Here is a 26,571-nt window from a genome sequence, read left to right as displayed (position 1 = left end):
CGGGGCTAAAATCTCGGATAAAGTGGAAATCTATTCCATTTTTCACAAATCCCCGAGATGGAAAATCTGCGAGTACCGGAAGGAAACAAAACATTTAACTATTTCAATACATATAAACAATATATGTATATATATATATATATATAAATATATATATATATATATATATATATATATATATATATATATATATATATATATATATATATATATATATATATATATATATATATATATATATATATATATATATATATATATATATATATATATATATATATAATATATATATATATATATATATATATATATATATTTATATATATATATATATATATATATATATATATATATATATTTATATATATATATATATATATATATATATATATATATATATATATATATATATATATATATATATATATATAATATATATATATATATATATATATATATATATATATATATATATATATATATATATATATATATATATATACATATATATATATATACATATATAAATATATATATATATATATATATATATATATATATATATATATATATATATATATATATATATATATATATATATATATATATATATATAAAAAAAAATATATATATATATATATATATATATATATATATATATATATATATATATATATATATATATATATATATATATATATATATATATATATATATATATATATATATATATATATATATATGTATATACATATATATAAATACATATATATTTACATATGATAAAGTTCATACATTAAGATTGACTCAGCTGATTGACGACATTTTTCTTAATGGCGAGATGTTCGATGGCCTGCAATATTATTTTCTTTAAAGCCATGTAACATTTAACGTAATTATTTTTTTTGCTTAAAACAAGGTTTATATATTGAAAAAATAAAAATAAGTTTTTCTTTGAAATAAATATATGATTTTCAAAGATGTGGAATTAAAAAAATCAACATTTAAAAACAAAGTCCAAAATACATATCCTGAAAAAAAATTGTATGACAATCATGGTAAAATGTATGGTTGAAAAGAAGAGTTATTGAAAGGTAAGGGGTTAAAAATGGTAAAAATAAGTATGTAATAAATCAAATTCCAAAGAATTTTATATTTTAAACCAAAAAAAAATCGCAGACACACGTGTAGCTCTTCACGCAGATGGTCGCACACTGAATTGAATGTTTGCGAGTACACATTTAAAGCGTAATCTAAGCTGTTTTTTTTAAATTAAAGTAAGCACATGTAAAAATATACATATCCAGGTATGTCGACCAAAGCTAATACGTCTTTGACGCAACTATAAAAGTTACAGGCACTTAACCATAAAATTTCCCTAAATGTACCGGGTAATTGGTAATTATTGATGCCCTTTTAGGGACGGCCTTCCTTTTGATGGCCGTTTTTGGGGCATAAATGTCGTTTTGTAACTTTATTGCCTCAAACGCGGCCATAAATATCAATGGAAAGGCAGTCGAATGCATTCGCGCGGGAAACTAGATGAATAGCTCTTGTCAAAACTGTATTGTAAAAATTTGCATAATGGACCTAAAAAAGGTCGTTTAGCCGCGCCAAATGGTGCCAAAACGCAGAATGCATCGGAGGATATTCAGGAGATGAACGCGGACCTGTTCCAACGGGCCATGCGTGACGTCAATTGTGGGGAAACGTTTTGAAAAATTCACAAAGTATCCATTTTAAGGTTTATGATAAATATTTCCGCACATGTTGCTTTCGTCAAAAATGAATTTGAAAATCTGTAGGTGCCTAATTTAATACACGTAATTTGAAATGTGTCTCTACAAAAAAGACAAGCTCTTGTGATTGAAAAGGGACTTACATTCAATGTCTAAATCGGCGGGTATGGACGAGGAGATGCATGAATGTGGAAGATGCGAATATTGCTTGCAAAGAAAGATCGGTATGGCGTTCTAGTCTCTTTGCCTACTCCTACGGTGAAGCAGTGTGATATTAATTAGTTAGTTCTTTCATATATCCCATAACACGTGAGCTCTCGGCAGCATCTGTGGTTGAGTTCAGCAAGATTTTTTTTATTTAAAAGAGACCCTCATTTAAATGTCGTATTTATTTCATTTAATTTAACCAATAATTTTATTCGCAGTACTATCTTTCACAACATTCTTGGGTGCAAATTTTTGTTCACATATCCGAGTTTCTCAACTTAGGAGCTATTATATATACATATATGTATTTATATATACATATATATACATATATATATATATATATATATATATATATATATATATATATATATATATATATATATATATATATATATATATATATATATATATATATATATATATATATATATATATATATATATATATATATATATATATATATATATATATATATATATATATATATATATATATATATATATATATATATATATATATATATATATATATATATATATATATATATATATATATATATATATATATATATATTCAAGGCCATAGCGGTGCTGGACCGCAAAGGAAAGGGAAACAATGCTCTACCCTCTCGCAAGTAGGTGCCTTCAGTCGCTCGGAGTGGGACCTTAATAGAACATCATATCTCGGAGGTGGAATAAATTGTATGGAAAACCTTCGGACATGTCCTGAATATGTATATGTTATTTGAGAAACGTGAGATCACAACTTGTATTATGGAACAAGAGGGGTGGAAATGAAATGAATAACTGCCCCATACACCGTCAGGAATAAAACATACGCTGATATGAATGGAGAAATATTACAAACAAAAATTTATACTGAAAGAAGAAATTGTGTTGATTTTACGTTTTTAACATCTCAACGTAGACGAAGAAGAATATGGAAGTCCGGGTATGAACAAGGCTAACAACTTATCATATGCAGGTTTAAGTGATACGAGCAATGTGCAACATTCACAAGCATATTTCATCCATACTTTATAGACGAACCGGTTTTTTTGGCCCGTCATACCATATCGCTCACTGCTTTCAAGAACGTCAAAAATCGTTAATTTTCAGTTGTGCAGTTGTTTTTCCGGAATGCCCAAAAAATGTACTATATCCCAGCAAAGGTGGCATATTTTTAACTTAATATTTACTCGCTACAGGGCAGAAAGTGTTGTTTTTGCATTTTGAAGAAAAGGTATAGTTTAATTTTTTTTTAAATAAAGGGTCCGCCAAATAACTTTTTTTTTTTGAAAATGCTATAAGTGCTATCGAGTGTAGCTTCGGCTGTGTGGCACGTAGCGCCGTCCTGTTGAAACCAAATGTTGCCAATATCCTCCTCTTCAATTTTTGTGAACAAAAATCCGTTCAACATGGCCCGATAACGATCGCCATTGACTGTAACGGCCACTCCTTGCTCATTTTCAAAGAAAAATGGCCCAATTATGCCTCTGGACCAAAATCCGCACCAAACAGTGACTCGTTTTGGGTGTACCGGCTTTTCAATGTATGCGTGCGGGTTTTCTGTGCCCCAAATACGACAATTTTGCTTGTTTACATACCCGCCAAGATCAAAATGAGCTTCATCCGAAAAGATGATTTTTTTGGCAAAATCGGCATCTTCTGTAAGTCGATCGCAGGCCCACTCAGCGAAGCGAAAACGCATTGGATGGTCAGTTGGCTTCAACTCCTGAACCAATTGGACTTTGTATGGCGTCATACCAAGGTCTTTATGCAAAATTCGTCTCAATGATGTCTCCGAAATGTTCAATTGTTGAGAACGACGGTGAATTGATGTTGATGGCGCTTCACGCACACTTTCTGCCACAACATCGATATTCTCGGGTGTACGCACTGTTTTTGGCTTTTCACGCTTTGGTTTATCGATGAGGATGCCAGTTTCTTTCACTTTTTTCACAAGATAACGAACATACGGAGCTGACGGTGCTTCTCTTCTTCCAAAAACCGTACGCAATTTTCGCACACATTCTGCAACATTACCATGATTTTCAAAGTAATGTCGCAATATTTCCCAGCGTTGTTCAAGCGTATACACAACCATATTCGCTCAGCGGAAGGATAAAACTAATTATCTGTCAAATCAGACATGAGCTAAGTGTTACCATTCACGAAATAAGCACTAGTTGAAAAAAAAAACTTTAGATGGCGGACCCTATACTTAATATTTTACCTGCTGCACAGCTAAAAGTTTGATAAGTGGCTTGAGGTTTATTTTCAATACATTTCATTCAATTTTTAAACTTTAAAAACGACCTCCTGAAAAATCAAGTATCTTTTAATATGACGTTGTTTAAAAGGAGTGAGCGATATATTAAAACGCAAGCCATGTGAAAGTCCAGACTAATTCTTATAATACAACATATTATGTTGTATTCTTTTCACACTAAATATGTTTTGCCTCTTTTAACTTTATACAATAATTTAATGAAAATAAAGGCATTTTATAATTTAGTCCGTACTTATACAGTACTTAAATAAAAGATGAACTAAGGATTTAAAGAATGCAATTTTGATACGAGTCTACTCAGTTTACAGGTTTATATAATGCAATACGTCAAACAGACATGAGTTATGCCGACCTTAAGCAATTTCGCGGACGTGTTGTGTTTAACTACTACTAAAGGATTGAGTCAGTGGCTAAAGGGCACGGATCCCTAAAACGAAGGGTTCAACCGGGAAGAAAGATCGAAGATAAAGCACGATATCAATTTACGCGTAAACAATCAAAATATAATTGATGGGGAAGTGGAGGTCGAATTAAGAAAGGAAATAATTAAATGAACTGTTGTAAAAAATTAAAATATGATATATATATATATATATATATATATATATATATATATTTATACACATATATATATATATATATATATATATATATATATATATATATATATATATATATATATATATATTTGTATATAGATATCTGCTATTCGTCTGAGATTTTATAGAGGATTTATTAGATTTAAGTTTTGTAGTGCAATTTCTTAGTGGAATTGAATTTTATATAATAAAATAACAACCATATATTTTTTTCAACGTTTATTTCATTTGAACGGTGACCGGGATATCAGTTTGATGATGTCGGTAACGACGAAACCCAGTTATTATATAATATAAAGATATTTTATTATATTTAGGAATAATCATCGATAACGTTTTTCAGCAAATCAAACAATATTTTTGATGATTAAGCTGTTTTACGCACGGTTAAGTGAGTTATAATTCAAGTGGAAAATGGAGTCCTGGTACCAACACCAATGTATGGAAGTAAAGCATGGAGTTGGCAATAGAAGGATTAAAGTATATTGAATACTGTAAAATGCGATAAATTGGACGAATGTGCATCAAAAAGATGTATAATAGATATTTGAATTATCCATTTAAATCTATGTTATTTTTAAATCCTAAAATTAAGAAAAATAAGAAATCGTTTTAGGAATTATTATCTCGACATGTATGGATACAAATATTGTATTACATCTTTGTGTATTTCTATGGGTATAGTTTTGCGATTCTCGCGTTAGAAAAATAGGGGTGAATATTGTTTGTGCGCGATAGGAGGGATCGGGATATTTGTTTAGGAAAATCAGAAGGAAAATTTCAAAACTCGGATAATACTTGCGATCTGAAGTGAGCTTCGAAAGTGTTTGGCAAACACGAGTTTATGTCACTTGGAAATCGTGTTTGTGTGTAACAACTGATAGACAAAGCACACACATAAAGCTGCACTTGGAAAGATATGAGAATTTTGGGACAGTTACATGCGTATGAACATGCTCCGTACAAAGGAACAAGTAAAAACACGTTTTTTATCGGTCTAATACACAATACGGGATAATTGTTTTTTTTGTATTATTTTTTGACATCTCATCAAAGATGAAGAAGAACATGGAAGTCTGGGAATTTAAGGGGCTGACGACCGTCATAGGCTGGTTTAAGTGATCACTTTACATACGTGTAACATTCACTAATTCCTCCTATTATTGACAACCACACTACTTAAATTCTCGGAAGATCTATGTATATGAACCAATTTAGAAAGCTTGTTTTTGAATCACTAGAACTTCACTAGAGACATCTATTGGTGAGATGCCCAGACTTCCATATTCTTCTTCATCTTTGATGAGACTCCTGCAATTGGAGATAATCCGGATTTTATGAACAAGTATTTTGACACACTCAAAACGTTGTAAACTAGTTTTTTTTACTTTGCTTATTATGTACAAGGTTTATAGATCTTTTAGTGGATTTTTGTTTGCTCTAACTTCCTCTAACAAAAAAAAGGATTGCTTTTAATCTATGTTGGGAACAGGAGGGATAATCTAGTGTGGGCCAATCAGGAACTTCTTGGCATTTGCACAACGCTGGGAGAAAACCCCGTGAAACTTCTCAGGAGAAGGCGGACTGTTGACTGTCGTCAGCAAACCTTCCGTTCCACTAGAAGAGGGTTCGGCATTTTGTGTCCTAGCTTGGTTTATGGAACCAATGTCAGGGATAATGTATTGGGGTGGTACGAGAAAAGTATGATTAAATAGTATTATTGATGCCTTAAAATCATTAATGAATACAATACTTAAAGTTCTGAGACGGACTGCAGTAGAAAAAATATTAAACAAATTACGACTTATGACAGTAAAACAACTAAACGATGAAACAATATTCATATATGCCTTACGGAATCACAAGAAACCACACCCACACAAATTACTTGTAATATACTTTATGGAAACGTACATAGAACCATAAGATTGTTTTAAAAAAAAACACACAGAAATACACAAAAAAAAATCTTTAAAAAAACATACCTCTTTTGGTTAAAGGAACTTTGATTATTATGCAATTATGTTGAACAACCTGCTTCTAATTCATTTTAAAAAAAAGTATAATATACAAGAGCTTCATGGATGGATAATTGAAACGAAAACAAGATTTGTGAACAAGGATTTGTAGGCACTCAAAATATTGGAAAAATAAATATAAGTACTCGTATGTCATTTATTGTTTCTGCATACACTTTGTGGTAAGACATAATTGAATTTTAAATAAAACACTTGTTTTTTTACCACTTGAGTATAATATTTTAACGATTACTTTTGACAGCTACAGATGCTTCGATCTACAAGTTTAAATATAAACTAAATGTTATGAAGATGTAGGCATCTGTAGCTTCTAAAACTAATCATTAAAATATAATATTCAGTGGTAAAAAAACGAGTGTTTAATTTATAATTTAAAATAAAATATATGTTCAGGATAAAAGTGGATATTAAATCAACTTAATATTAACACATTTTAAAATCAATGTCGTAAATTGAATTCTTCAATTTATGAATTAGTGTACTATATTATTATTAATATATAACATTAACAACATCAGACAGATAATTCGAAGAAGGGTCACTCTAGATTATCTTGAAGGCAATATTGTACATTATTATTTGGGAAATTGGGAAATAAGGGAACGGGGAATGGACTAAAGTAAGGAATATTAGATAACGTTTTCCTCCATAAACTTTGATCCTAGTAAGTTTGACCCTCGTCCTGGAGGCATTGTATCGCAAATGTTATCCGAACGTGTATTCAATTTGCGGTTTAATTGTCCGGACGTAATTCCAGATTTCCTGTTGCCAAAAGATAAAACGTCATTATTTAACACAATACGGTCGTTATTGTGAAGATATTATTTAAGGAAGAAATGCGCGAAGCCTCATACAGCTCTATTATGAGATATGTATTTCCCAAGGAATTAAAAATAATACAAATAGAATAAAATAACAACTATGTTATGTTATACTATGTAATAACAACTATGTTATTTTTCCCAGATGGATTTTATTTGACCAGCAACCTGGTTGCTAGTCAAATAAAATGCGTGTGGAAAAATAACATAGTTATTTAATTTATTATTAGATTAAAACCAATATTTTTAGCTTTTCCACTTTTTTATTTGACCAGCGACCGGGTTTCGTCGTTACCGACATCATCAGACTGGTGAGAGGCTTTACAAATTTGTATGTTATATATAAAAGAAGGCAGGAGTTGATAACCATGATTTGATATAATTTTATGAGAAATTAATTTAATTTTAGTGAATTTAAGTATTGTATGATATTTTAAATATTTTTTTATAAAGGTTTTTTGTATTGAAAGCACGATTTTATATAAAGTTAAAATAGATTTGTATTTTTTGTAAATGAATTTAAATTATGTAACGAGGTATCAGGAAATGCTGGTTGACGGCTCCTTCCACTAAGCTGTGGTTGTCCGGGGGGAGTCCGAAGTTCTCTGAAATGTAAATTTCCCGGCAGTCATTTCTTATCGACAAGACATTAAGGCATCTATTGTTTCTTTTCTAATGGGTAAAGTAAGGGAGAATGAATGTGTGTTACTTGATCATTTAATATGTCTTTATTATGACAATTTTTTAATCTATTTATTTCCAAAATTTCGAGCCTATCTAATTTTTTACCTTTACTACATTTGTGTAAGATTTTTACATTAAAATAATAAGATTTTTACATTTACATAAAAATTTTAATAAAAATGCAATTCCATCACGAAGTGTCAGTGGATAATATAAAAAAAAAAAATTAGTTATTTAATATTTTTATTATTTATTATTTTTATTTGTTCGGGAGTTGTAGAGCTTTACATTTAAAAAAAAATATAATAAACAAAAGTTACATTAACAATAATAAACATTACATTACATTAACAAAAAAAGTTGCATTAATAAAAATAAAACCTATTAAACAATTCCACATTTATGTTATAATGACTACTTATTAAAAACATTCAGAGATAAAAAAGGGTATGGTTTAAAAAAAAAGATTTTGCAAGAAGGAGAAGGAAAGAAGAGGAGTGAATGAGGGTGGTTAATAAATATACATACATACATATACATACCATACATACACACACACACATATATATATATATATATATATATATATATATATATATATATATATATATATATATATATATATATATATATATATATATATATATATATATATATATATATATATATATATATATATATATATATATATATATATATATATATATATATATATATATATATATATATATATATATATATATATATATATATATATATATATATATATATATATATACATACATATACATTACATTTACAGAAAAAAAAATTGTCATGGTCCGTTCACCCCCCACCCGTAACATAACTAGGTTATTATTTTATTCTATAAAATGCAGTTCTATCAAGAAATGTCAGTACAAAACTTATATCTTATAATACATATATAATTATTTGTAAACAATTTCCTGATACATTTTGACATCTCACAAAAATATAGAAGTTTGGGTATTTACTGGGCTTACGAAATGTCATAGGGTGGTTCAAGTGTTAAATTTGCACAAGTGTAACATTCACAATTTTACTCATGACAATCACACTACTAAAATTTCGGAATTCATTGTCAATATGTAATATCTATATCCTATAATTACACGCAACTATACTTTTCAATTTCATATATATTCAATCTGCTTAAGTATATAATATCTTAAAATATATATCCTTTAATTGAAACCTTCGTTCACATGCGAATTCTCGGCAGTATCTACGGCTGGTTTGAGTAAGCTTTTACTTAGCAAAGACCCTTATACTCGTACTTAAATGTATGCTTAATCCTTACCAAATTCTTTTATATATTAAGAAACACCTGAAAACGTCATTTTTTATGCAGATGATAATTTGACCAGATATTTTATTTACATCATTTTGGGAGTGTCGAAATCCTTATTCACAAATTTGGGTTTCTCCTCTGAGGAGTTATTTTTACATTTTGACATCTTAATAAAGATGAAGAAGAATATAGTAGTACCGTAAATAAAGAACCGAAATACTGTAAATACCCAGACTTTCATATTTTTCTTTATCTATGTTGATATGTCAAAATTATTTTTCATCTCAACAATAGATGTCTCTAGTGAAGTTCTAATGATTCAAGAACAACATTTCGAAATCGGTTCATATATATAGAACTTCCAAGAATTATAATAGTGTTGGTGTCAATAATGGGTAAAATTTGTGAACGTTACACGTGTGTAAAGTGAAGTTGACGATTTGTGAACAAGAATTTGGACACACCTAAAATATTGTAAAGTATTTTTTTTGCTAAAATATCTGGAAAAGTAAATGCGAAGATCCAGATCAATCAAAGTTGCGTCGAATCAAACCAAATGACAGAAAATTCAAAACAAATAGCTCCAAGACAATGTTTTATGGATGTAGGCTCTATAAAATCGTCGTAGAAATCCTTTTACTTTAGTTGAAATTGCATCCGATTTCTCTGAAAGTACACTGACGTCCATTTTGTATGGGTTCCAATATACGGCGACACGATGTGGCAAACGAGCGTATAAACCCGGCATCAGTACCCTTATAAACCAAGGGCATGTCACAACCCCTACAAAACCAGGTTGTAAAACTCCGAAGCCACATTGTAAAAATGACGAAAGGCTGATTATTCCAGGTAAAGTCTACGAAGAACTGGTGTTTGATCCTTTTGCTCGGGGTCGCAAGCGAATACGACCTGGTTGGACTGCGATATACCCCTTTTCCACCCACATCGGCCTAGCGGAGACCTTTAATAAACGAAGCGTTCGTTCGTAAATACCGACGAAACTAGACGACGGAATATTTCTCCTCGGGAATATCAAGGTTCAAAAAGGAATGAAAAACTGTTTTTTCAAAACACGAGTAAAAATTGTAAGTTTCACATACTTGAGGTAGTATTTTACGAAAATGGCGCTTTATAAATTACTTAAATTTATTTTACCCGACACTGCAGCGCGAGTGGTATGTTTGCCACAGCACGCCTACCACATTGGGATGGCCTGTTAAGGCACCGAGTGGCAGGCTTCCGGGAGAGGCTGATGAAGAGCTCCAACCTCATCATAAAGCGGCTAATGGAGCACAGATGGGGGCTGGACATGTGGCGGCACTGGAGCACAGTGCTGCGTTTGCCAGCGAGCTAATGTTCATCTCTCCAAATTTATTATTACTATTTATTTTTATTTTTTTTACTTTCACTCTCTTATATGTTTATTATTCTTAATTTCACTGTATAAAAAAATGTTGTAAAACATATATGGCTGACTAAGTATCGCACCTCCTACTTAGTCAAGCTGGAATAAAGAGTTATTATTATTATTATTTAAAACATATCATCTGCTTTGTTCATAGCATTTTATTATAGAAAACTTAACGACATTAATGCCATCGTATTCTTTATGGCACAAGATTATCGCCAAAACGCCAATATATTATACAATATCGATATTTCATTAAAACAGGCAACTCGTAAGTTTTTCCATAAAGGGCCATTCTCCGAGAAAATAAACTGAAAATTTACGAGTGCAAATACGTTATTGATGACGTTTAACGGTCCCAGATTGACGTCTAAGGTTGCGTGCGGCTGTAGGCGAGTTTGGTTCCAGGGAAACATTGTAGGCAGATCGCGTGGGGTTGTAAAGAACATCGGGTGCACTACCCGAGGGAAATAAATCACACAAAGGGGTGGGTTAAACGGCTGCTCTTGCACAACTTACGAAAGCCTGGTAAGGCTTCAATTGCCTACTTAAAATAAAACCAAATTTAGAATCATACAATGACATGGAAAAAAATTAGAAAAAAATACGATATAGAAAAACAGCAAAAAGCACGAAAATATTGAAAATACGTCATTTGAAAGATCTTTTGTACTGAAAATATAAATTACACTGTTCATTTACGGATATTCGATATTAAAGCAACATATTGGTGGGGAAAATATTACGAAAAGGAAAAATGTCAAAAGACTTTTCTTTTTTCTTTCTAACAGTGACAAGGATTTCCTTTGATACGTCTGTCAAACAAATTGTACCACGACTGTCGATGTACATATTATATCGAAATATCGATTATACATAATTCTTAGAATGACCTTTATACGAAGTCTCCTTGAAGTTTCAGAATAAGAACTGTAGATCAAATGTCGTACAGTAATGTAATTTAAACACATATCGCTTACTCCTTTCAATAACGTCATAAATTAAAAAACTTGATTTTTCACGAGAACGTTTTTAAATTTTAAAAATATAACACAATGTATTAAAAATAAATATCAAGCCACTTATTGAACTTTTTACTGTGCAATAGATCTTTTTGGGTAAAACCTGAAAGTTTTTTTTACATTTGAAAAATATTTAATTTACTTATAAAAAAAATTAAACAATACATTTTCTTCAAAATGCAAAAACAACATTTTCTGCCCTGTAGCGGGAAAATATTAAGTTAAAAATATGCATCTTTTCCTGGGATATAGTACATTTTTCTGGACATTTCGAATACATGCACAACTGAAAATTGACGATTTTTGATTTATGACGTTCTTGAAAGGAGTGAGCGATATGTTAATTCACAATATTTTTGGGTGTGTACAAATCCTTGTTTACAAATCAGGGTTTCTCGACTCAGGAGCGATTTTTACAATTTGACATATCGCTCACTCCTTTCAACAACGTCAAAGGTATATCAAAAAACTTAATTTTTCAGATCGTTTTTAAAGTTTAAAAATATATTAAAAATAAATATCAAGCCACTCATTGAACTTTTTAATGTGCAACAGATCTTTTTAGGTAATATCTGAAGGTTTTTTCTCCATTTGAAAAATATTAAGTATATATTTTTTTAATAATTAAAAAATACATTTTCCTCAATATGTAAAAACAACACTTTCTGCCCTGTAGCGGGTAAATATTAAGTTGAAAATATGCCGCTTTTCCTGGGATTCAGAACATTACATATCCCAGGAACATTACATAGGATATTGAACTAATTTCAAGGGTCAGTTTTGTATGTGAAACATTGCTCTCCAGTTATTTTGATCAGTGAAAAAGTGCAATTTTATTGTACTTTTCATTTAAACCTTCATTATTTTATATGAAAATGCCAAAAAACGTGATTTGAGTAAAACTGAGCGGTCTCAAATAATTTTATTGAATTCAGAAGGGTTGACCCGCGTAAAAATAGCTTAAATAATTCAACGCTCCCAGCGTGCGGTCCAAATATTTTTTTTAAATATTTTTTAAATCTGGTTCTTATGAAAACTGCCCAAAACTGACAGAAAAGGGATCACTTCAAGTCACAAAAACCAAATTTTAGTTAACGAATCACTGAAAAATCGTCTTAATATGTCTTTAAAGCTATTTGCTGAAGGGATCACTTAACACAAGTGTAACATTCACCAATTCTACCCATGATTGACAACCAGAATTGAAAAAATAACTCATAATCGGAGATAATCCAGATTTGTGAACAAGTATTCGGACACACTTGAAAAGTTTGTAAATTCATATGTGTTGTCTCCTCAACACAACAGCGATGGAGCCAGAGATGGATTCAGAGCCCAACGATATTACCATACCATACATGTACATATATAACACGTGGAGGGTAGGTGTGTATTCAATATTACATTCGTAATCTTACAAAGCCACTTTCTTCCAAGTCGGATTTTTCCCGATACACAATAAGAGCCCGCAGATAAATCAGAAATAGGGGGCAAATGGCGTTGCGGATATCCGGGGTATCCCGGGACCCCACGCCGACCCTTGCGAGGCACCGCCGACCCCGCGAACGGTTTCACCCTTCAGGATTTATCAGCCTGGGCAGGATCACGGAAAGGATCTGGCGTCATCGATTAAGCAGGCATATTTTATCTTAACGACAAGTTATCCCACTAAACGATGAAGACATTAGGAGAGGCACGTGTTTATCAATTCAAAATCAACTCTTTGTTACGTTAGTTTAAAGTCATTATCTTTATTCATAAGTTTAATAAATACTCATATTTTTTTGACATCTCATCAAAGATGAAGAAGAATAAGTCTGGGCATTCACGGGGCTGAAGACCGTCACAGGCTGGTTCAAGTGTAACATTCACCAGTGCTAACCATTATTGGCAACCACAATACTCTTTTTTTTAAATTACCTAACGTCCAAGTGACTCTGAAATCTAGCTACGGCTTATGCAACACCGCTTATCATGACCCTACTCAGGCTTCAACTTTTTATGTTTCATAGCCTTTGCCTACTCGTGAGTGGATTTACTCTTTATGTTTAAAGTTACTATAGTTTCTTGTAATTCATGAGTGAAAGTTCTAGGCAAAAACACTCGCTACACACTACTCAAATTCTTGAAATTTCTATATATATAATTTAATTTCGAAACATTGTTATTGAATCACTAGAAATTCACTAGAGACACCTATTGGTGAGATGAAAAGAAGCTTTTGATTGAGCAGAAACTCTTTTATTAGCATGTGAGGTCCAAATCCTTGATTACATATGTGAGAAACCCCGTCAGCCCTCGTAATTGCCTAGACTTCCATATTCTTCTTCATCTTTGATAAGTTGTCAAAAAATAATAAGAAAAATAACTCCTACAATTAGAGATAATCCAGATTTATGAACAAGTATTTGGACACACTCAAAATGTTGTATTCGAACAGTTATCATACATCATTTCACCGCACACTTCAACCTTTTAGGTACGTATACTATCCTAAGTTTAAAGTAATTTTACCTTAGTATCCTTAGACAAATCATAAATTACTAAACTAACCATTAGCAAGACAAGGAATTTAAACAAAATTAAGAAGGAACGCTAGGATATAATATTTTTCTAATTATATTTTTTCGTAACCGGGCGAATTTCACCGAAGTGGTTCAGGTTAAGTTTGCTTAAAGTTGGCAGTGTGCTCAGCACCTAATGTTAGTTCTTTTCCCTGCGATTCTTTCATTGCGAACTTCCTGAGAACTAATTAAACTTCACGATATTATTCACCCGCCATTTCGTTTTTTTTCCTTCTTATTTCGCCGTTTTCATTTTTACACTCCGAAGGCGCGAAAGGGTAAATAACATATTCTTCTTTTAAACCCATATCCGCACCCGATGGTGCATAGGGCACTGCATCATATAAACGCAGTTATCTCGATTCTTAACATATGAAGGAAAGATGATCAGCCCTCTGCTCTAGGTACCAGCCAGGGTAATAAATATTAGAGTGAAAACACAATTCAGTTTTACTTTTTATAGTTAAAATGTAACTTTGTTTTAAAATCACTATAAAATATAAAATATCACTATGAATTGATAGTGATTTTAAAACAAAGTTACATTTTAATTATAAAATAGAAAATCACAAAGTTAGTGTTTCAAATATAAATTATATTTTACTTTTTAATTTAAGATATTACCATTATAACCTTTGTCATGATTGGAAACACGTTTTTTTTAACATGTCTGAATTCGACGTTGCTCCTAGACAGGTATTTACAATATATTTACATGGTTTATGTTTCATCTTAAAGCCCTCATCTGCACCCGATGGTGCATAGGACACTGCATCATTTTAACGCATTGTTATTTTGATCGTTAACATATGAAGGAAAGGTGATCATCCCTCCACTTCAGGTACCACTCCAGGGTTGAATAAATATTGGAGTGAAAAGATCACTAATATTTATTTGATCCCCTCCTAGGAATCGAACCCGGACCTCCGATACGGTAGCCCAGTGTGCTAACCATTACACTACGGAGGCGGACATATATATTAAACACATTTAATACATTTGATGTATTGTACTATATAAAGTCGCCATAATGTTTTTTTTATGGTGTGTCATGTCCATATATTTTTTTTAAATTATTTTATTGTAAATCCTTTCTACTGTAAATTGTTATTGTATCTATTGTATGTAATGTATGAAATCTAGTAATTAAAAATAAATATATTGTATTAACGTATTTCGGCTCAACACAGGCTTTGCCTAAAGAGCCGTAAAACATATCATTAAAACAATGTTAAATAAATCTATCTATAAAATAAAATAAATTAAAAATAAATAAAAAAGAATCTCGTCAATTAATAAATACCAACGCCAATTTGAATTTATTTTTATCACTAAACATTAGCTATTATCTTTTTTATCGTTATTATACATAGAACACGCTATATTTGATAGGTGAATGTACCATTCCTAATTATCAATTCCATCAATTCCCTTCTACCTTTAACCGTGTTCCCGCCAAATTATCTTTCCCGCCATCTCCAACCGCATTTCCAGTGTTGCCAGGCTTAAATTACTCAGATATTGATGTAATTTCTAAGGATCTATGGACTTGAGAATAGTGAAGTGGCGGTCCTGGCAAGTACCATAGATAATATCGGAGTAGACGGGTCATGACGTTGCCTTTTGAAATCCGAACGGAATGAATTGAATTTGAATCAGAGCCATTTTTTTTTCTAACGATATTGAAGATTTATGGTAGACTCCGTTCAATGCAATTTCGAGATAGTTTTCTTTTCATTTGCAAAGAGATAGTTCAAATGTCTGCTAAGAGTCGTGGTAATACCTATTGAATAGATTTTCTTCAAGTTTTTGGTAGATATTTTTTCAAGTATTTAATAGATTTTCATCAAGTTTTTAATAGATTTTTTTCAAGTATTTCATAGATTTTCTTTAAGTTTTTAATATATTTTCTTAAAGTTTTTAATCGATTTTCTTAAATTTTCAGTACATTCGTTCGAAAAATACATGATGCAAATAATTGACTAATTAATTACCGTTGTTTTCTTAATTACAATTGTTATATTATTTTTGTCCGCCTCCGTAGTGTGATGGTCAGCACGCTGGGCTACCGTACCGGAGGTTCCGGGTTTGATTCCCAGGAGGGGGTCAAATAAATACAAGTGATTTTTTCACTCTAATATTTATTCAATATTACCCTGGAGTGGTACCGAAAATAAGAGGGCTGATCACCTTTCCTTCGTGTGTTAACGATCAAGATTATACTGCGTTTATATGATGGAGTGCCCTATGCACCATCGGGTGCGGATAAGGGTTTAAAGATGAAACATAAACTACGTAAAAATAAAGTAAATACCCGTCTAGAAGCACCGTCCAATTCGTTAATTAATAAAAAAAGTGTTTCAAGATTACAATGGTAATATCATAATAATAAACTTATATTTTAGGGTTAAACATATACATTTTGTACATGTTTAACCCAGATGATGACAAGGTTCTTGTCGAAACCGGTTGGAGAAAAAATATCCTAATAAAAAAGTGGTTAAAAACAAGGTTGTTTTATTTTATAAAGTTCATAAAATGTGCCACAACGTATCTGCGAAAAACATTCAAGAAAAAAAGGTAATACCTTAAATTAAAAAAAATAAGACTTAAAACATTCAGCATACAAAATGGTTAAAATTTCCACGAAAACATGGCCTATTACTGTCTTTGTATTACTGGCAACTAACGTGTTATTGGCAGTGGTTTACCCTACTCATAAAAAATATGAATAATGTATTATTATATGACATTTGTTGGTATGCCAATGCCAAAAAATAATATCATTCAAAAGAAACGTGTTTCTGACGCCTGTAAATGCCGAACTGATCACGAAGTTTTTTTTTACACAAATTTTATTTATGTGAATGCAACACTATTATTATAGATACATTATATATGTCGTCACTAATATAAAATAGCACACAATTAATTAAATTTGATTTATTGCATTTTTTATAACCAAACTATGAAGGAATAATATCGTGCACATATCACTCACTCCTTTCAACAACGTCGTATATCAAAAATCGTCAATTTTCAGGTGTGCGTGTTTTCGGAATGCCAAGAAAATGTACTTTATCCCAGCAAAAGCGGCATATTTTTACTTAATATTTACCCGCACAGGGCAGAAAGTGTTGTTTTTTTTTCATTTTGAAGAAAAGGTACTGTTTAATTATTTTTTTAAATATACTTAATATTTTTCAAATTGAGGTTTGACGTTAAAAGGTCTGTGGCACAGTAAAAAGTTCAATGAGTGGCTTGATATTTATTTTTAATACATTTTATTTTACTTTTAAACATTAAAAATGATCTCCTGAAAAATCAAGTTTCTTTTTAAATATATGACGTTGATGAAAGGAGTGAGCGATATGTAGGGGAGTCGTGGCTCAATTGTAAAAGGGGTAGATTATATCGGTGGTAATAACATATTAAATTATATAATTTAGCACATTTATTTAACACACTCATAAAAAATATATATGTATATATAAATATATATATATTCTTCTTCTTCCTGGCTTCATCCCAGTTTATCGCCTTTGTAGACTATTGGGGTCAGCTCTCCCCGTTCTTAGGTTGTAGGTCCTTCTATTAAAAACAACGTCACCTAGACCATGCCTTCGAATCATGTTATCATTCTGAATTTTTTGGTCTTCTTCTAGATGTCTTTCGAGGAAGATCCATGGCGATCACCGGTTTACAATAAGTATGTTCAGGTTCTCTACGTCTTATGTGACCATACCATCTCAATTGCCTTTCTTCTACTAGAAAAGCTTAAACTTAATGTATATTTATAGTTCAACCATTTCTTTTTTCTACCATAATTATAATATAATAGGCCAGACCTATTAATAGCTAAAATTACATCTTAAAAACAATTAAGAATAATTACACTTACTTTATTCATTGCTATTTGTTTCGACCTTCTGTGTTATCCTTGTTACAATTCCGTTTATGATTTCTAGAAGAAAAAAGAAAAAAAGAAAATTATCATTCAATGCAGTGCTCACCTTAAGAGTATCGTACCATTCATTAAATCGTAATGCAGTACAATTAATCTTGCATATTGACTTATTTAATGGTATCCGAGTGGGAGAAAACTTGTCGAGGATTTTGCGGACAACCCACGCGTTCTAACCCACACGCACATAAGCTAAAACATGAAAATGTTTATAAATATATTGTTTATTTATTTATTTATTTTATTTTCATAATACATAGATACATTCAATATACATATTCATTTCATATATACATTTATTATACGTATTACGGCTCTTTAGGCATGGCCTGTGTTGAGCCGAATACTAACATGGTAACACAAAATTTATATTTTTATTTTTTTAATAATATTTTTTTTAATGATTAGATTATAAACATAACATACATGAGATACAAAAATAATTTATAGTTTGAGGTTTTTCAATGTGATAATTACACCTGGACCTTAATCAATTCACTTTCTACCTTGTCCCTTCCAATGTTAAGCAACCATCGACGGACACTGTTCTTAAAGACCTGATCACTTCTGGAAATCTTAATGGTTTCGGGCAGCAAATTAAATATTTTTGGAGCAAGGAATGATTTTTTTTTTTGAGCAAAACTTGTTTTAACGGCTGGGCCAATATAGTTTTTATTTAATGCTGCCCGGGTTCGAATAGTTTGTTGCGTTCTTACCTTTTCCATTTTATTCCAGAAGTGAATCAGTACTTCCTTGACGAACAGTTGCCGTAGGTCTAGTACCATGTAGCTTGTAAATAGCTCATTGGATGGGTGTGTCGAGATTCGTTTATTTATTATTCTTAAGATAAGTTTTTGTACTTTGAAAATTGTAATTTTGTACATAATATATATTCTAAAGTACCTGCCAATTTTATTTTAAAAAATGAAAATTTTAGCCGGATCGAAGCAATTTTATCAATTTACAGTCAAATAAATACAGAGTTTGTTTTGTATATAGTAAGTACCTACCTACTATTGTTATAAGAGAAATATGCGAGATCGAAGATGTTGTTCGTTGGAGAAGCCAACGGAGTTGGCAATGGTATGCGCTTGTGAGGAGAATGGAACCATTTAGATTCACCCACATTGCATTGTACGGCCTACCCCAAGATAGACAACTCCCGGGCAGACCACCAGAGATGGATCGACAGCTGGGAATCGACATCGCAAGAGGCTTATTCCGCTTAAAAACAGGTCACAACCCAGTCATTGGTCCAATAAAATAAAGGTAAAAAAGATAAAAGGTTGTTGGTTTGTTAGTTTAAAGTTCAAATCTGCGAGCTACCGAATATCCCGAATATAATGATTTTTTTGTACTTGTAATTATAATGTATTGTAAAATACAAAAAAATAACAAAAAATAAAATATCAAAACATTCAAAATATTACACCGGTTAACGAAAATATGGAAAAAACGCATGTGTTTTGTACAGTTTTAAGTGTGTAAATACTGCTATGTTGGTGAAAAGTAGTATTGTTTGTATGCTGTGGTAGTGATTGTCCTGACGAAGAGACGGGTACGTTTCGAAACCGGTAGACATAAAAATCTCGGTGAGTAGATAAATATTAATATTACTAAAATAAAATAAAAAAATTAATAGTAAAAATGGCATACCACGAAGTAAATGCTTTAAATATTAATAATATTGAGAATATTAAAAAAATCTTCTTTTCTTCTTCGCGGTGTAGGCCTTGTGGCCTGTTTTTAAGAGGGATTAGCCTCCTGCGATGTCGGTTCCCAGCTATCGATCCATCTCTTTGGTGGTCTACGCGGGAGTCGTCTACCATGGGGTTAGCCGTACAGTGAATTTGTTTTAAAAAAATCGTTTCCGTATTATCTTGTGAATATTACCTCTTTATGGGTTGAGTCGTTTTTATTTTCTATGTTAGGTACCTACACAGATTACGTGTCGTTTTATGGATTAAGCATATTATCAGCGTTCATTGATCACTGCAAACATTCTGGGACACAGATAATTCCTTGTCTACACGACGTATTAAGAATTTACGATTTAAATACATATAGACATAAGATAAGATGGTGTTAACGACAGAACGGGTATAATTGTTCAATTAGGCGAATTCAAGCCTTTACTCGAAACACCGGTCTTAGCTTAAAAGGAAAACGACTCTGTTAACCCATTGAGACATGCAACACCAAGCTATATGTAAAAAACGGTATTAATTAATTATTGAGATTTTGATGAATGATTAATTGAATGATAGTACACAGGGCATCCCACCAATGCAGTGTTAACCTGATCGTTAATTATGCAAAAGCTAGGTGATCAATCCTGGTATCGAGATTCTTGAACCAAGAATGAAATATGTTTGTTTGGATAAGCGAATTCCATGGTTATGGATGTTACTGTTATAAAATATTGAAATAAAGAGGGAATAATATGTACCAGTTAATGAAGAAAGTATAGCAGTGATGGAGAGAAAAAAAACATTAATTGAGAATAATGGAAAGAGTTTTTGCTGGATTTTTTATTTTTTAAATTCATTAATTTAAAATTGTATATCAACACTTGTACAACGAAAACTAGTCGTGTGATCAGAGAGGTTTTCATCAACAGGTGATCACAAGACTTTTTGAACAACACCATAGATGTCTCTAGTGAACTTTCGCATACTGTGTTTCGAGTTTGATCAATATAGATGTTTCAAGAATTTGAGTCGTGTGGTTATCAATTATAGGTAGAATAATGAATGTTACACGTGTACAAAGTGATCACCTAAACCAGCCTTTGGCAGGTCGTAAACCCTGTAAATACCCTAATTTTCACTCACTTCTTCATATATGTAGAGATATGAATATAACCAATATTACTCCTAATTGACTAAAACGATTTGCGAACAAAGATTTGGACACAGTAAAAATATTAAAAACTAACATTTATGACAGTCAAAATAAATATAATATAGATATAACATGATATAAATTAATTGAAAAATCATTTACAAAATTTTGTGTGTGTCCGAACACTTGTTCACAAATCTGGATTATCTCCAATTATAAGAGTTTATTTTTCATATTATTACTTAAACTAGCCTATGACGGTCGTAAGCCCCGTAAATGTCCCCGTATTCTTCTTCATCTATATTGAGATGTCGAAAAATAATATGAAAAATCATTTAATGAAATAAGAAATCTCTTGAAACTCGGTCGCAAAGGGTTTTGAAAGTCCTCACTTAGAATTGTAGAGTTAGCTTAGAACGAGTACGCGGTACACTGCTGACCATATAACACATATGGAGTCTCACTATGATGAGGTTATCCGGTAGAAAGTGTTTTCTCACAAGTCTGGAGACCTCGCAGAGTACACTCCCCGTACACAGCGCAGCACAGCACATTCTAGTGAGAACACATTGGATTATAGTGATGGAGAAATTAAATTGATACAATGCTGCGTAAAGTAGCAAACACACCTATAAAAGCAGCTCTCAAACTTTTTCGGCGACAGAACCCGTTTAAAACAGTAAAAAAAATAGTTTTATATTTATATATTTAAATAAGAAAAACATTGGCATTATTTTATTATAATTAAAAAAATACGTACTCGTACATTATACACTACTGGCTTCTAAAACAGTTTACAAAACAACAATATACTAGTACACTATATACAAAATTACAATGTATTGATTTAACGATAAATTGATAATATTGTTAATTTTTTCTTGAATGCTTTTTGCAGACACTTAAAGTCACATTTTATAAACTTTATAAAATAAAACAACTTTGTTTTTAATCAATTTATTATTAGTACATTTTTTCTCCAACCGGTTTCGATAAGAACCTTGCGTAAAAATGCGTGAGAAGTATACGTGTTCTTGAAAATAAAACAATCGAAAATGTAAGAAATTTTGCACGTAGTGAATTTCTGATAAAAAAATGTTTTAACTTATCGCTCACTCCTTTCAAAACGTTATAAATAAAAAAAAACTTGATTTTACAGGAGAACGTTTTTGAAGTTTAAAAATAAAACACAATGTATTAAAAATAAATATCAAGCCACTTATTGAACTTTTTGCTGAGCAACAGATCTTTTGAGATAAAACTAGAAGGTTTTTTCTCCATTTGAAAAATATTAAGTATATTCAAAAAAATAATTGAACAATACCTTTTCTTGAAAATGCAAAATCAACACTTTCTGCCCTGTAGCTGGTAAATATTAAATTAAAAATATGCTGCTTTTGCTGGGATATAGTAGGTACATTTTTTGGGCATTCCGAAAACATGCACAACTGAAAATAGACGATTTTTGATTTATGACGTTCTTGAAAGGAGTGAGCGGTATGTTTATTTTATTTCAATACGTACATTATTCGTTATTTTCATATTATCATCTGAATATCATAAATACATTCAGACGAAATCTCAAATCTTGCGAATAATAAGCGAAATATCTCGCAAAATACCAGGAGATTATGAGAGCAGCGAGGTGAGAATACTCTCGGTTCAAAACGAGCGATTGAATTTCTGAATAGATCAGAATCGTCTCGTCATTTCCGCCTTCAACTCGGACTAAATCGACAATTCAAAATATATCACGCGTGATGTGTGACGGGGCTGGAAGGGGTGAGAAGGAAATGTAAGGAGAGGATACCATAGCAGAGTGGAGGGTAGAAGGGTCTATTGTATGCCATTCGAAGCGAGGTAAATGGTTGAAATTCTGCGAAAACCGTAGCTACTCAATACATGAAAAAATACCTTCCATTTCGCAAAAAAACGCTAGGTAGTGAATTGAGAATTTATTCTTAATAAAAGATACATAAATTCACAATATTTCACATAGTACAATGATTATAGAAAACACTTGTTTTTTACCACTTGAGGCCAAATTATGAATTATCTTGAAAATTTAGAAATCCAAAAAAACCTGAATTCTAATAATAATTTATTAAATAATATATTGTTTCAAAATTCTTCACCTTTGCTTTCCATTTTTCCTTTATTTTCAAACTCCGTCCCTTGACTAAACCCTTCCTCTTACTTTCCCCTCTCCTTATTTATAGAACAATTTTATATTTTATATTTTAGTTATCATACAGACCTGAATGATGGAAGTTTAACTTCTGAAACATGTAGTCTATAATAAAAACTCAAGTGGTAAAAAACAATTGTTTCCTTTAATCATTGTAACATGTCTTACCACAAAGTTAATGCCGAAACAATAAATAAAATATTTCACATAGTTACAAGAAAGTGAAATTATTTTTTTTTAATAAATAAAAAAATAAAAATTATAAGTTTTGTATCCTATAAACTCTTATGTTTGATACGTTCTGACGGCATTTTAATAAAATTTATTAATTTATTTTTATTAAAAAAAAAAAACAAAAATATGGCCTCACTTAGTTTTCCCGTGCCGAGGGCGCATCTCACAATATTTATTTGTAAAATTATATGAAAGAAAATTGATTGTGCCATGCAATCAAATACGACATGGTCGAATAATGTGGTCCATTTCAGATACTCACATCCATTATCCATTTATGAATAGCTCTCTCATATTTCGTTTATATTTCCATGACTTCATGGATAATGGAAGCAGATTTAACTTTTTTGCATAATGATTAAAGTTCTTTAGACCAAAAGAGGTTTGTCCAAAATTTAATTTAACATTCGGGAAGACCGAGGAAAACTTGGCATCATCAAGTTTTTCAAATAGTTGAAAGTGGTCAGGTTAGGAGTCGGAATCGGGACTTCCTGCACAGTAGCCTAACGCGCTGACCACTTCACTTTTTTCCTGTTTCCATACCAACTTATCATCTTTGTATGCTCTTGAGGTTAGCTTTTCTATTCCTTAAAGTCGAGGTTAAAGGTTAAATAAATTTTTCGGTCTTACTCTAGATGCCTTTCGAGAAAGATCCATTACGATTACCACAACACTATGCGGATATATTCAACGCCTTAAATATGTGTGACATTATGATAATTATCAGGATTTTTTTGGTCATCCTATACATATCATTCGAAGATCCACGGCGATGACCACTACACTATGCGGATATATCAACGTCTAAAAATGTGTTACATTATGATATTTCCCAGGAATTTTTCGGTATTCCTGTAAATATATTTCAATGTTAATATCATAATGTAAAAAACGTGTTACATTATGATATTTCCCAGGAATTTTTTGGTCTTTCTCCAAATATATTTCAATGTTTATATCATAATATAAAAAATGTGTTACATTATGATATTTTCCAGGAATTTTTTGGTCTTTCTCCAAATATATTTCAATGTTTATATCATAATGTAAAAAATGTGTTACATTATGATATTTCCCAGGAGTTTTTTGGTCTTCCTCTAAATATATTTCAATGTTAATATCATAATGTAAAAAATGTGTTACATTATGATATTTCCTAGGCATTTTTTACGGATTTTTTTTAGTCTTCTTCGAGATGTCTTTTAAAGGAAGATCCATAGAGCTGACCACTACACTAAGCGAATATATTCAGCGTGCAAAAAATGTGTTACATTGTGATATTTCCTAGGCTTTTTTTACGGAGAATTATTAAGTCTTCTTCGAGATGTCTTTTAAAGGAAGATCCATAGAGCTGACCACTAAGCGAATATATTCAGCGTGTAAAAAATGTGTTATATTATGATATTTCCTAGGCTTTTTTTACGGAGAATTATTTAGTCTTCTTCGAGATGTCTTTTAAAGGAAGGTCCATAGAGCTGACCACTACACTAAGCGAATATATTCAGCGTGTAAAAAATGTGTTACATTATGATATTTCCTAAGCTTTTTTTACGGAGAATTATTTAGTCTTCTTCGAGGTGTCTTTTAAAGGAAGATCCATAGAGCTGACCACTAAACTAAGCGAATATGTTCAGCGTGCAAAAAATGTGTTACATTATGATATTCCCAGGCATTTCCTTTCTGGGGTTGTGAGTACATTTCCCTTGCCGCATTGTCATAGAAACCTCTGCCAGATAAACATGTCAGACGCAAACACTCCCAGCGTCCTTATCTGTGTGATAAGGTTCACTTTAAAGCCGCGCGGAGTTGCGCATTGTGTGGGAAAACCAAAATGGCCACTGCTTGCAATCGCGTTTACATAAATATCTGCGGGATGATAGAAAACAAGGAACTTAAAAAAAGATTGTTGAGATGTCGAAATGTAAAAATCCTTAGTGGAGGAAATTCAGATTTGTAATCAAGTATCTGGACACACTCAAAATGTTATAAATAAAAATAAGTGGTCAAATTATAAGGTAGATAAAAAATAGAATATCGGGTTTCCAAGCATGTAAAAATAATCCGGGGTTCCGATCTTGCATACAAATAAAAAGATCTCTACTTAAAAAAGCTTTCCTCAATCCAACAAAATTATTGTGAACTCATATGTACTGTGTCATGAGATTGATCAATATATCTAGGAATAACATAAGATTGATCGATATATTTAACATAAACATAAAAAAGTTGAAAATGCTTAAAAAAAATTAAACGAATTTTATATATATTAATCTAAGAAAGAAAAAAAAATCCAATAAAAATAAATTGTAAATTTTAATATGAGTGTAAGTCCCTCTCCAAGCACAAGAGCTCAGTCTCTTTTTTGGAGAGAACTGTATTTTTAATTTTAAGATTGTTAGAAATTTTTAGAAAATGAATTAAATTTTTTTAAAAACATGTAACCATATTAAATTTTTTTTAAAGTTCCGAAAATTAGAAAAGTGTGGTTGTCAATCATGGATAGAATGGTGAATAGCACTGTCCACATCATTCATCGTTCACATTGAGTAATACCAATTAAAAACACTACTATCATGAAGGATAAGGAGAGTGTTTTAATATATTACTGAAAGTTAATATATAACAGTTTAATATATTACACAAAGTTAACA

At 31.1% G+C, this 26,571-nt stretch overlaps 1 protein-coding gene across 1 annotated transcript in view; it reads right to left on the bottom strand.

Annotated features, from left to right (window-relative positions):
• Positions 1-26,571, bottom strand: part of LOC148313611 (uncharacterized protein CG43867) — a 481,259-nt gene that overhangs the window by 412,589 nt on the left and 42,099 nt on the right. The window contains exon 2 of the mRNA XM_088260074.1: positions 18,592-18,654. The gene's annotated coding sequence lies outside the window, so the exon portion shown is untranslated. The remainder of the gene's footprint in view (positions 1-18,591; positions 18,655-26,571) is intronic.

Source organism: Brachycentrus maculatus, unplaced genomic scaffold (genome assembly GCF_059751285.1).
Source record: "Brachycentrus maculatus isolate JH-2025_06_01 unplaced genomic scaffold, ASM5975128v1 h1tg000007l, whole genome shotgun sequence".
NCBI lineage: Eukaryota > Metazoa > Arthropoda > Insecta > Trichoptera > Brachycentridae > Brachycentrus > Brachycentrus maculatus.
The sequence above is the reverse complement of the archived record's forward strand: the minus strand, read 5'-3'. Positions and strand labels throughout refer to the sequence as shown.